We start from the raw sequence: 14899 nt of genomic DNA, 5'->3' as shown, positions 1-14899 counted from the left end.
CAGTGACAAACTTTATTTTCTTGGGCTCCAAAATCACTGCAGATGGTGAGTGCAGCCATGAAATTAAAAGATGCTAGCTCCTTGGAAGAAAAGCTATGACAAACCTAGACAGCATATTAAAAAGCAGAAACATTATTTTACTGACAAATGTCCATATAGTCAGAGCTATGGTTTTTCCAGTAGTCACACATGGATATACGAGTTGGACCATTAAAGAAAGCTGAGTGCTGAAGAATTGATGCTTTTGAACTGTGGTGTTGGAGAAGACTCTTGAGAGTCCCTTGGACAACAAGGAGATCAAACCAGTCAATCCGAAAAGAAATCAGTCTTGAATATTCATTGGAAGGACTGATGCTGAAGTTCCAATACTCTGGCCACCTGATGCTAAGAACTGTCTCATTGGAAAAGACCCTGATGCAAAAGATTGAAGGCGGGAGGAGAAGGGGACGACAGAGGATGAGATGGTTGGATGGCATCACTGATTCAATGCATGTGAGTTTGAGCACGCTCCAGGAGTTGATGATGAACAGGGAAGCCTGGTGTGCTGCATTCCATGGGGTCGCAAAGCGTCAGACACAACTGAGTGACTGAACTAAGGGAATAGATGGAGACAGCTGACTGCTTTTATGTTAGCTCTTCCACTTGAGACCTGTGTGACTCCTTTTGTTTTTATTGAAGTTTAGTTGTTATACAATATTATATAATTACTGGTATAAAATATAGTGATTCACAATTTTTAAAGGTTATACTCTATTTATAGTTATAAAATATTGACTATATTCCCCTTGTTGTAAAATACATCCTTGTAGCTTATTTTGTACATAAAAATTTGTACCTATTGATCCCTACCCCTATATTGTCCCACCCCCTTGCATCTCCCCACTGGTAAACAGTAGCCTGTTTTCTGTATCTGTAAGTCTGCCTTATTGGTTATATTCACTAGTTTTTGTATTCTTTACGATCCCACACACAAGTGATATTGAACAGTGTTTGTCTTTCTCTGTCTGACTTAGTTCACTTGGAATAATTCTTTCTAAGTTCATCCATGTTGCTGCAAATGGCAAAATTTTGTTCATTTTTATGGCTCAGTAGTATTCCATTGTCCCTGGAGAAGGGCATGGCAATCCACTCTAGTACTCTTGCCTGGTGAACCCCATGGACAGAGGAGCCTGGCGGGCTATACAGTCCATAGGGTCACAAAGAGTCGGACACAACTGAAGCCACTCAGCACAAGTATTCCACTGTATATACATACCACACCTTCTTTATCCATTTATCTGTGGATGGACACTAAGGTTGCTTCCATATATTGGCAATTACAAATAACACTGCTGTGAACATTGGGATGCGTGTATCTTGAATTAGCGTTTTTGTTTTTTTTCAAATATATACCCAGGTTTGGAATTGCTGGGTCATATAGCAACCTATGTGACTTTGGCCAGTCTATTCAACCTCACATCAACCAACTCTCTTTATCTGAAAAATGGGGACTATAATAAAACTGATCTCCAAGACCCTTCTACAAACTAATCTCCAGGAAGGATGTGTCACAGCCAAAAGAAAGATAACAGAGAGGAGCTCAGCAGTAAAGACCAGAGGAGCAGAAGGAGCGGGGAAATTCTACCTGCCATTTAAGCTAAGGAAACTCCTATGCTTGATTATAAAATTTAGCTCTGAGTTCAGTGGCAGCCAAAATAAAAATAAATAATTGATGCACTGTATTTTCTCACAATTTCATTAAAGAAAGTTTCATGTTACATCAAGAAAGACATATTCTAGTAACAGCTGACTCCAAGAGGAACTATTGTATGGTCTTTCCTATATGGGACCATAAAGAACATATTAGGGGCTGGATTTTAAATATTTACCCAAAACATAGATATTCCTCAGGTAACTGTCTCTCATCTTCTTTGGAGGCTCTCCATGTACATAATCATTTGCTTTTAAAACTCGATAATATTTGAAAATACAAACATAAATCACCCCACACATAACAGACTGCTCTTGATTTGGTAGCTTCTATTTGCTTTATCTTAAGTCTGTGTGGTTTAATGTGGCATTTCATTTTACAGCTATGGATAATTCCTACTTATACTCTTTTTTGATACAGATGTGAAAGAACAAAATTCAGTCGAGTAGTCAAAAATCTTAATTGGCCTTAGTCAGTGATTCATAAATCAGGCATCAGCCAGTTGGGCAACAGATAGAAGTTGCAAAGAGTAGTACAATTTGAGAGGGTTTTATAACCAAAGTGAGCAGGAACAAGGAAGTTATTCTGGGAAAAAGCAGATTGGCTATTGCAAGGTTTCTTTCCTCATATTGAGTAAGGGGAAATCTTGGTGCCTTGTCTGGTAAGTGCTAAGCAAGCAAACAATGATAACTTACACTTCCCTTTACTGGGAGAGCTGAGTATAGAAGCTTAGTTAACTTTTGGTTTGCTGCAGGAAAGATTCCATTTTGAGCCCAACATAGAAAATACATGAATTCATTCCCCTTGAGAAGAAAATATGAATTAAAAATTAGTGCCAATATATGCTAATCGGGCTTTTCTGGTGGCTCAGGGGTAAAGAATCCACCTATAATGTAGGAGATATGGGTTCGATCCCAGGAAGATCCCCTGGAGAAGGACATGACAACCCACTCCAGTATTCTTGCCTGGAGAATTGCTGTGGACAGAGGAGTCTGGCAGGCTACAGTCCATGAGGTTGCAAAGAGTCAGACGTGACTGAGCGACTAAGCACACAGCACACATTTTCTATTAATTAATACATTCCTATAATTAAAGACAAAGGATAAAAACAAGTCAGTGATCAGAACCAGTCCCCTAGAGCTGTGAATATCTCCAAACGCATCCATGGAACAGGCTTCCTTTTTGAATGGCTAGTTTATTTTGCAAAAGATCACAGAAACCTCAAGATAACATTTTCTTCATGTGAAAGAAAGAGTTAAGTAAGTGTTGACAAGATTCATATTTGGGAAATGACATCACAACTTTACCAAGGGTGACATTGGTTTGCTTCATCATTTGTGTACATTCCAGTTTTTCTGATGCTGATCAGTGGTCCTGGAGCGGGGAGCAGGGAGATTCTTTTTATACCACCTGCAGTGTACTTCTGTGGGGGTGAGGGCCACTTTCAGGATGACTGATGAAATTGAAAGTGACAAAGTTTTAAATGACTCTACTCTTCTGAAACAGTCACCGAGCTTTGTGTGTCTCAGATGGGAAATGTCCAGGTATCACCTACCACGTTAGCATCCCACACACCTAACCTTGGGGATATTTAGGCAGGAGAAATGGTGAAATAGAAGAAAAGTCCAGAATACAAATTGAGGAAGAAATTTCTGCTCTGAGGCTCCATGGCTGACTCCAATTGGTTCCCTTTATTGGTAAAGTTTTTCTTTGTGGGTTTTCTTTCTGGTCTACTGAGGGCTTGACCAATAGCCCGTGGAATGTGTCAGCTCTAATTGCCTGTGTGGATTGGCACAAGTCATGCCTCAAAATTGGAATGTTGTCACATATAACATAGTCCTCCAAAGGGATAAATGTGGCCTGGAAAATGTTTTATCCAAACATTCCTTAAAAGCAATTGTGTTCTGCTATGGCTAGGGGGTGGATGACTTTCAGAGAACCAGCTGAGCCAATTCCCAGGATGCTGAAGTGGTTCAACACGTGTCAGGACATCGCTACCTCCCCTGGCCCCTAAAATCAGATTTTGTCTTCCTGCCAAGGACACAGACAATGGCCGACTGCACTCTGGAGGTTACCTAGCACTGGTACCAGGGCAGGTTTCCAAGAGAAATGGGTAACTGGAGAGCTGTGAAGACAGATGAGGGATCTACAGACCTGGGCTCACTTTGCGAGTGGATCTCCGAACCGATGAGCTCTTTGCACAAGTGTTGCCTGCTGTGGTAACAGCTATCAAGCCAGCCTCACTACAACAGGTTTGAGGAAAGCAAGGACAGTCTTCAGAGGCGAGGTTTGCTATGAAGAAAGATGCCATGAGTTAAGGACATACACAATTACAGAGACAAAGAAAGGACGCTGAAATTTTGAGCACCTCTATGTGCCAGGTCCTGTGAGTTGGCATTTTTATCATTTTTATCACGGGACTCTAAAGATCAATCAAGCACTCACATCCTCCTGAAGGGTCTGTTTTCTTTAGAAATAAATTGCGGCAACCTGATTCCTGCGAGCCAGCTGAGTAGTAAATGTTGGGCCACACAGACAAATCAGTTCTTTGCTTATTCACTCCATTTTCCTCTGCCCCTGACAGGCAGGTGCTAGGGGCGGAAAACTGAAGCTTGAACCAATACTATAACATAGCTGGGAAAACATTCATTGCATGTGCCACAAGTCCAGATAATATTCCTCTTGCCTCAGATAACAATCCAGTCCAGACACAATCCTCCTTGAAGCCACATAGGCAGGGACTTCCCTGATGGAAAAATGGATAAGAATCTGCCTGCCAGTGCAGCAGACACAGGTTCAACCCCTAGTCAGGGAAGATTCCACATGTCACTGAAGTAAGCCCTTGTGCCACATCTACTGAGCCTGTGTGCTGCAACTGCTGAACCCCCCATGCTTAGAGCCTGTGCTCTGCAAGAAGAGAAGCCCATGCTGCACAATAAAGAGTAGCCCCCATTCCACACAGCTAGAGAAAGCCCGCACAAAGCAGTGAAGATCCAGCACAGCCAAAAATAAAATAAAGGCACGTAGGCAGACACCAAACCACGGACACCAAACCCCTGTTGGGAAACTAAACAAAAAAACTAGTTACATTTGGTACTTATGATGAATCAATTAGTAGACTGATTTGAATTTTGGAACAATGAATAAGTTTTGAATTGCTCTTTTTATCATGAGAGATTGAGTTGATTGTAGACCAACAGCAAAACAGAATTCGGCATCATCTGGGGACACGCAATCAAGGCCTGCCATCAGAAAAGGACTCTCTACCAGAGAAACTCTCAAGAAAGTTCCCATAGAAAAACTCAGGCCCACAGGAAATGTCTAGTTGAGATGATGGATCACAGACCACCCCATTTGCCAAGCTTCCATTTCAAGCTCCGGCAGCCACCATCATGTGAAGAAACAATTCTCCTTTTTGTCCTGGGATACATCTTTTTTTGGGAAATGACAAACTGGTCTTCTAAACATTTCATGTTTGATATTTGACATTTTCCCATGAGACCCAACCTCACCACGCAATGGACTGGAGATAAAGATGCTTCTTTTTTTAGAGACAGGCAATACTGCTTTTGGAGAGCGAGACACAACCGCAAGCATGACTTAGCAGAGAATAGAGCTGTGACAATCAGATCCCTGGACACGTGAGTGGGAGTCTATGAGCACACAACATTATCAATACTCATCTTCTGACTGACAGCTTTTCAAATATTTACAGTATCTGGAACCTCTCTCATTGAAATGGTCCCATTTTTATGAACATTTTCTCATAAGTTTATACCCATTTGTTAGACAATACAGTAAACCAGTGAACCATGCAGGAGTTAGGGGTGTCAATACTCCCCAAACCGAAAACCCACATATAATATAAACAGTTGATATATATTAATAAAATAAATAACCAACAAGGACCTACTGTGTAGCACAGGGAACTATATTTAGTATTTTGTAATAGCATATAAAGGAAAAGAATCTGAAAAAGAATATATATATTTGTATACATGTGTATGTATATGTCAGAGAAGGCAATGGCACCCCACTCCAGTAATTTTGCCTGGAAAATCCCATGGACGGAGGAGCCTGGTAGGGTGCAGTCCATGGGGTCGCTAAGAGTCAGACACAATTCAGCAACTTCACTTTCACTTTTCACTTTCATGCATTGGAGAAGGAAATGGCAACCCACTCCAGTGTTCTTGCCTGGAGAATCCCAGGGACGGGGGAGCCTGGTGGGCTGCCGTCTATGGGATCGCACAGAGTCGGACACGACTGAAGCGACTTAGCAGCAGCAGCAGCAGCATGTATATGTATATCTGAATCACTTTGCTATACACTTGAAACGAACACAACATTTTAAATCAACTATACCTCAATAAAACAAACAAACAAGACTTTACATTCAACCCTCCCACACCCAAGAATTCAGCCAACTGCAGACTGAATAACACAATGGTATTTAATAGTGAAAAAAATCCATGTATAAATCCTGTTGTTCAACGCTCAACTGTGATTAAATGCTAGCATGGGACCACATAAGATTTCCTTGAAAGATTTTCTTTTTTTTACTGTACAATTCCCTCTCTATCTCAAAAATAACCTGATTTAGTAGGCTGGGATGTTCATAGGAATCTCTGGTTTTTAAATTCCTCCATGTGACTCTGTTTGTACCCTGGTGTAGGACCATTGAGCATAGACAGAGCACCCATCCTAAGGAATCGTGAACTTTTTTCCACTCCCCTACTTTTCAAAATGTCTTATGAAGGAAACGGGGTAACAGAGTTTGGTCTAATTGGCCCAAATTGTTCTCTATTTTTGGCACAAATATCTAGCCATTAGCAGATATGTGTATGTGTGTGTGTGTGTGTGTGTGTGTGTGCTCAGTCCCTTCAATCATGTCCTACCTACTCTTTGTGACCCCATGGACTGTAGCCCACCAGGCTCTTCTGTCCGTGAGATTTCCAAGGCAAGAATACTGGAGTGGGTTGCCATTTACTACGCCTGGGGATCTTCCTGACTCAGGGATCAAGCCCTTATCTCTTAAGTCTCCGGCATTGGCAGGCAGGTTCTTTACTGCTAGTGCTACATGGGACCTACAATAAACCAGTTTTATATGGTCTGATCTAATAATTTTACTAGACTTGTTTTCTGTTGTTTGTTACTCAGAACCTTAATACATTTCTAATGCATTTCACAACGTATTATTATCACCCACTAGTATCATTTCCATGCATCTGTCATCTCAAAACTGCTGTATTCCCAGTACCCGCAGAGTGCATACTACATCACAGGTACTCAACAAATATTGGATAAATTAACTGCTTTTGACTTCCATATTGTACTTTATATATTAATATTTATATACCTGGTTCTTTCAGAAAACTGAAAACTTCATGGCCAGAGATTGTGGACTTTTTTTATCTCTGAATCTCCAGCAATTTATACAGATCCTGCTAATATTTAAAGTTTCTGGGACTTCCCTGGTAGTCGAGAGGCTAAGACTCCACACTCCCAATGAGGGAAGCCAAGTTTAATCCCTGGTCACTGAAATAGATCCCACACAGCACAACTAAGAATTCATATGCTGCAACTTAAGATCCGGAATGCCATGACAAAGATCGAAGTTCACGTGCGCCACAGCTAAGACCCTGTGCAGCCAAATAAATACGTATTTTTAAAAAGTTGCTGAGAGACTGAATTCACAAAGTTATTTTTTGAGAGAAAAGAGTCCATGCAGATCATCTAATTAAAGTTCCTATTTTACACAGGCTTTTAGTTTAAGGGATAAAAGTCAGGCATCTAACTTCTTAATTACAAAAGCAAAAAAATAGTCACTGTTTCAGTTACCATCACTGTATAACCAATCACCCCAAATTGGTGGCTTAAAAGGGCAACAATCATTTTGATTACTGCCTTTTGTCGACAACTTCGTACACCCTCTAATAGAATTTTCTATTGTCACCGAATTCGAGTTTGGCTGCTATTCACTTGAAAGTGTTAATTGGAAAGGAAAGGATGCTTTATTCAGGAGGCTGGCAACCTGGGGAGAAGGCAGATTCATGTCCAAAATCGAACTCTGAAGATTATGCACAGCCATGAAAGTTTTTAAAGGGTGAATCATTTGGGAAGGGGTTCAGAGTCTTCGTTTTCTTCCACCGTGTGCAGACTTCTTCCAGATTGGGTGGTAACGAGGCAACAGGGCGGTGCTCCAGGAATCCTGTGCTCAGCCCAAAACTCCCATCCTCCCCCCAGGTAGGGGCCTTTGTTCCTGCAGAAGAACTAGGTTCCTGTTACATATATCCTCGGAGGAGGAAGCCGGATCCTGCTTTATTGATGCATTACTGTTTCTTAACTGTTCCTCCTTAGTTTCTACATTCCTTCCTTTCCCTGATTAGCAACTCCTCAAATCTGCCTTTTGGAGCTCAGGGAAGGTCAAGGAAGCTTATTTCCTACAAACAAGTGGGGGACACAGAAAGGATTGGTACCCAGGAGGGTCCCAGAGGGTCCTACTCCACTTCACTATTAATAAAGATGTTTCCTGATGCTTGCATTTTCCGGAGACTTAAGACTTCTGAACACACTGGGGTTGAAATGACATTCCAGTACATGCAGTCATAACTGGAGCTCTGTAATAGACACAGATTAATGAGTAACTTGCTTTTAGAGACTCGGGTTGAGGTGAAAGCTTTCAGAGATACTCTCACTTCTGTTGCTGTGTGACTAGACTGATTTCGGAAACTCCTTATAGTTACTCACACTGCTGCTGCTACTGCTAAGTCGCTTCAGTCGTGTCCGACTCTGTGCGACCCCATAGATGGCAGCCCACCAGGCTCCCCTGTCCCTGGGATTCTCCAGGCAAGAACACTGGAGTGGGTTGCCATTTCCTTCTCCAATGCATGAAATTGAAAAGTAAAAGTGAAGTCGCTCAGTCATGTCCGACTCGTCGCGACCACATGGACTGCAGCTTACCAGGCTCCTCCGCCCATGGGATTTTCCAGGCAAGAGTACTGGAGTAGGGTGCCATTGCCTTCTCCAGTTACTCACACTACATTTCTGCAAATATGTTCATCAACATTTACTGTCTTGTGAAATACTTGATAACTACCAAATGTTGCTGAAGTTTTGATCTAGATCAGAGTTTTTCAGTCTCTGCAATACTGACATTTTTTTGGCTAGAAAATTCTTTATCGAAGGAGACTGTCCTGTTCACTGTGGGATGCTTAGCTGCATGCCTGACCTCTACCTCCTCTATGCCAATAGCACTTTCTGAGTTGTGACAAACAGAAATGTCTCCAGACTTTGTCAGATGTCCCATGGGGGAAAGGGGAGGAGGGAAAACAGCTCCCAGTTCGGAATAATTGGTTTAGATGGAACAAGTTAGCCATGGGAGATAAATCAAGATACACACACTTGTAAGTTGCAGTGATGATTTTGTTGATGATGATATTGTTGGCAACAGAATCAATGGTAAGTATAATTGGGCTCATTGTTTCTTTCACTCTGAACTGTGAGCTCCTGGGGTGCAGAACTAATTACTGTTCACTGTGGTGGAATGAGCATCTGAAGCCCTCTTTGCTGAGTCTCCACTTGTAGCAGCAACATGCTTCCAGTCTTCCTTCCTCATGAAGAGCAGTTTATCAATTCTTTCATGCTGGGTTATAGCCCAGTCACATTTTGGATCGGCAAACGAGAGGCTTGGCTCTACTGGAGAAAGTATTGGGGAAGAAGGGCTTCTTCCTTCTCCATTTCCTCTAAAATCAGCCAAAGAAGTGGCTGCCGATTCTGCTTCCACCAGAGATGGTCAACCAAGCCTCAGTGCCTGCAGCAAGGAAAATACAGCAGGAGGGCAGATTACAGCACTCTCTTTAGAGTTTCACTGAAGTGAAATTCACCCCCCTCTACCCACAGCATCACCTACTGAAGGCTCAGAAGGGCCTGTTTTCTTCACTTGTGTGAACCTAGAACCTAAAACCTAGAAAAAAATCTAGTATATATGATATGCTCGGTAATTATTTGTTGAATGAATTGTAGTGAAGAGTTGTTTCATGCTCACTGGTGCAATCATAGAAAAACACACAGAGCACCCTACCAAACAGGAGGGGGAAAAAGGAATTTACAAAGGACTTTGTAGATCATCTAATCTAACCCCCCCCCTTTTTTTTAATTGAAAAAGACACTGAAAGTGATATCTCTGCATCCCAGATAGTGTGTCAGTGGTTGGGTGGGGGGTATAATCCCATCTCATGGTTTTCTTCGATTTATGCCATAAGCTAAGTTGTATAGTGGGCTTCCTTGGTGGGTCAGTTGGTAAAGAATCTGCCTGCCTTGCAAGAGATACAGTTTCAATCCCTGGATCAGGAAGATCCCCTGTAAAGAAAATGGCAAACCACATCAGTATTCTTGCCTGGAGAATCCCATGGAAAGAGGAGCCTGGTGGGCTACAGTCCATGGGATCGCAAAAGCTTTGGACATGACTTAGCAATTAAGCCACAGCCACAAGTTGTATAGTAGATGCTGAGGATTAAGATAAATGAGGATGAGTCCAGAATAGGAAATTTAGGATTGGGATGGCTCAGGGTTCTGAGGGAGACTCCTGGGCATGAGATGGGACCATTCCTAACACCTGGCACAGCTGGGCAGAGACTAAGCAAAAAGAATTACTTGTTCCAGTCACATCATATATGCAACTAGCTTCTTTACTTCTCAAGACACCTATTAAAAAACAGTGGCACATTAGAACTCCCCCTTTGAATCTTTTGCTTGAGCCCAGTTGACTAACTTGTTCTGTATTTCTCACCGCATTTGTTTAGCTACTTTGGTGTTATATACAGACACCAATCTCTTGACTCAATGTGCGATGCACATCAAGTCTGGTGATCATGTAACCCACTCCCTTTCCTGTCCCCTTCCATTGTGCCCTAAGTGTTCACTGGTGTCACTATTCCAGATCCCAGATCAAGAGAAAAAAATCAGAATCGACCCTAGTATTCCCAGTGAATTAAAGGTTCTCACTTAGTTGCAAAAGAATTCAGAAATGAAGTTATAGGTAAGAAGCAGATTTATTTAAGGAGAAACACACACCACAGACAGACTATGGGCCATCTCAGAAGAAGGGAGAGAGTGAGAGAGTTTAGAAATATGACATGGCTAGTTTTTATGGGCTGGGTAATTTCATAGACTAATGAGTGGGAAGATTATTCCAATTATTTGGGGGAGGAGGCAGAGATTTCTAGGAATTTGGACATCACTCAGTCTTTTAAGTTTAGCCTCGGAACTGTTATGGCCTAACGGGTGCATCATTTAGCATGCTAATGTATTACAATGAGCATATACTCAGGCTCAAGATCTAGTGGAATTTGACTCATTCACCATCTTGACCTATTTTTACGTTGACCTAGTTCACGATGTGTCTTTGGGCTGTGTCATTCTTTCAGAGTGTGCCCTGCCCGCCTCCCTCCTGTTTCCCTAGCACCTCTGGTTGGAATTATTTCCTGCACTACACCCCTAAGGATACCAAAATTAATGTTAAAAAAATCTACCTACCTACCTAGCTAATCTCCTTGAGGAAAATTCTATAGGAATAATTCCTCATGGCTGACTGTAAAAGCCGGCTGTCAAGGGTTTGCCAGACCTCCCTGGGCCTTCTCCAGATCTGCTATGCCACCTTCTCTCCGTATTTTTCCGTTGTAGGACTCTGAATGTAGCCAGTGGCTTTGGAGGACACCAGGGTGTGAGCAAGTGGAAGATGTACATGCTTGGTGATGCAAAATGTATTACTTCATGAAATGGACAACCACTGCTTGATTGAAAGCGCTTCTCCATTTTCCGTACTGTTTCACTTAATTTTGCTTCAAATGAAGAAATTAGTGTTACACCCATGCTTGAGGACAAGCCAAACTACATGACTTCACATCAACTTCAGAGCTGGATGGGATTATGTAATATCTTAACTTGTTTGCTCCCAACATCCTGAGAGTCATTATTTTCTATATGAATCAGAATGGAGATTTGAGCCTGAGGAGAGAGAGGGTTTCCATCTCTAGGGCTGGCTAGCCCTTTACAATGCCACCTGAGTCACCCATCTGTGTTCTTCTAGTTGGGTTGGAATCTATAGGAGAGAAAAATCCCACTTTGGGGGAAAAGCCTCAGAAATGGTATTGGGCCTTTTTCTTGCCCACTAATGTCAAGCTTTGCTGTTTAATTATGTCTGTTCTCTTGGGCTGAATGATTTTCCCAGTTTTGATCACACAGTCTCCCTCAGTACATTCTGTTCCTTTTACTAGGTCTCTGCCCAATTACAGGAACACACTCATCTCTTCTCCAAACAGCCATTACTTGCTGAAATAGAGAAACCAACTACAAAGTGTTTCAGAGAAATAAGGACACAAGTACAATCATCCCAATGGGGGAGGGGAGGGGATCAGAGCAATTCTTTCCTTTCAAACAAAGTTAATTGAAATTTGCAATTTCAGGAGAAGTTATTCGTATCCATGATACAACTACCTGATATTTATATGAACTGCATCTCCAATCTCATGGGGTATTTCAAAAGAGGTATAAAAATAACATTGCTTCTATTCCTCTGATCCAGGATGTCAGAAAAACCATGGTCTTCTTCTCCTTTGTTTAGCACACAGATGTGGTTTAACAGATGATTGAAAAAGAGACGGGATCTAGTTTTTGATGGAATTACAAGGTGACCATCTGATAGGAACTAAGGCATGTGCTAGCTCGAAGCCCCAAGGCCAGTTTCAGTGAAGCTCTCACAGCTCAAAATGTTCTAGGTTCTCACTTATATGGGCCTTTTCAAAGGCTCTGACTCTAATTTTGTATTTGTGATTTTTATTTTTGGTAAAACAAAATCCTCCCTTATATAAGCTTCTGGAACACAAAGTCTGGATCCACCCTTCCAAGACCTGTTAGTAAAGGTGGAACAGCTTATTCACAGATAGGAAAGCAATGTCTTCTCAGTGACTTGAAGGAGCACAGTATTTGGCTTTCCCAGCCGACTTCAACACAGTAGAAAATGTCATTACAGGTACATTAATGAAGATTTCTATGAACTGAAAATATCTGCTACAATAGTCTATCTACCCTAGAAATCGGTTGTACTGTCTCAGTAGTGCTTTGCTGATATGTAACCATTAATTTTACCTAGAACTTTGCCAGTAGACCTATTTGTATTTTCATTAATACATCTGTCAATCAGTTCCAACTATTAGGTTGAACCCTAAAGAACTGACGACATTCAACAAATCACAACCTACAAAAACAGTCTCCATAGTGTTTGACTCAGTATTGTTTAATCATAGGTTAATTACAAAAACAAGAGCTGGTCATACAGTTTATGGGAATAGCTTAGTCTTTGAACAGAGCTGTTATCGAGCTCTACACCATTCTATTCTCTATTCTAATAGAGAGCTGTCTAACAGAGGTAGAAAGTACTTCTGGCTCCACGTGTAAAGAGCTTAGGAATCACCACTCTGTCCTAACAACTAATAAAAAGCTGAACAGACTGAAAAAAATCAGCAAATCTTCTTGGATCCAAAAGAGAGAAGAGGAAACCAGGCAACCTCCCTCCCTCCAAGGATGGAGAGATAGATGGTACCAGATATGGCAGGGATGTTGGAATTATCAGATTTGTAATTTAAGACAATTATGATTAATATGCCAGGGAAGGCTGGCATGCTGCAGTCCATGAGGGTGAAGAGTCAGGCAAAACTCAGCGACTGACAAACAACACTATGCAAAGGGCACTAATGGATAAAGTAGATGGCATGCAAGAAGAGATGGGCAGAGAAAGCAGAGAGATGGGGAAATTCTAAGAATCAAAAAGAAATTCTAGAGAGAGAGAACATAGGGTATGAGTACAAGTCCCATATGTAAGTTTAAATTTTCTAGTAATTGTATTAAAAAAGTAAAAACAAACAGGTGAAATAATTTCAATAATATACTTTATTTAATCCCATATATTCAAAATAGTATTATTTAGACATGTAATCAATATAAAAAAGTAATGAGACATTTTACATTCTTTCTTTTTTGTACTAAGTCTTCAAAGAATGGTTTGTATATTATACCTTGGAATATCTCAGTTCAGATTCACCACATTTCAATAGCTTGAAAGTCACACATGGCTAGTAGCTAGTGTATTGAACAATGAAGTTCTCGACCATCCTCTTGCAAACTGGGTGACCTTGGACATGTCATTTAACCATTCTGAGTCTGCTTACTTCTCTATAAAATGGAATTCTATCCAAAAAACCCTACATCCTAGGGTGATATGTGAGATTAAGTAAGATAATAGAGAACACAGCTGGTGGGTGCTCAACAAACTGGAGTTCTCGCAACCATCATCTTAGAAAACAGGTCCTGCAACTAACCACCTTGACTCTGTTATTGTGAATTCAGTTGGTGGACTGGAAGCAAAGTCTCACTTGAACATTTCCCCACCATCTGAAACAATTTCTGGTCAGTCATGTAGCCAAACAGTTAAGAAACAGAGTGACAGAACATTCTCTGAAATAACTGATGGCCTGATTCATTCATGAGATTAGGGTCTAGAGGTTACACATTTAGTAACAAGAGGAAGAAATACGACCCCAGCTTAAAGTCTGAACAGACGTTAAAAAGTTCATTACAACAGGATTGCAGAGCCCAAACCAGCTTAGTTTGGGAAATGTTGTTAAGACTATGATTTACTGACCATCAACTACAGGCCAAACACCAAAGTACTTTTTGTGCGTCCATTTACTTAACAATAGTAAGGGCATAGAAACAAACGTGCAAAGCCCTGTAGAGCAGGTCATCTCATCCTCATTTTAAAGATAAGGAAACAGAGGCTCAGAGTGGCTGACAAGTTTGTCCAAGTTGATATAGCTCTTAGGTGACTCTTCAGAACCCTATGATACCCTCTTATTCTCACATGTCAGATAAAGGTGATGTGGGGTGGTACTGGCCTGCTACTGGCCCCCTGCAGAGAAGCACACACAAATTATTTCAAAGTGAAACCCTTCCTCTATGAGTGGGATATAAAAGATGAAACACAAATGGCAGAAAAGGAAACATTTTCTGTTCTACCTATTCGTCTGAATGGATGGTTTGTTTCTAGGTGATGTTTTTAGACAACAGGCACAAACTAGTTCTCTCACGAGATAAAGTGGGCAATCGGAGCCACAGTGGCTTTTTTTTTTTTTTAATTAGTTCTATTTATTAAGA

Source organism: Bos indicus x Bos taurus, chromosome 16 (genome assembly GCF_003369695.1).
Source record: "Bos indicus x Bos taurus breed Angus x Brahman F1 hybrid chromosome 16, Bos_hybrid_MaternalHap_v2.0, whole genome shotgun sequence".
Lineage (NCBI taxonomy): Eukaryota > Metazoa > Chordata > Mammalia > Artiodactyla > Bovidae > Bos > Bos indicus x Bos taurus.
Note: the sequence above shows the minus strand (reverse complement) of the source record.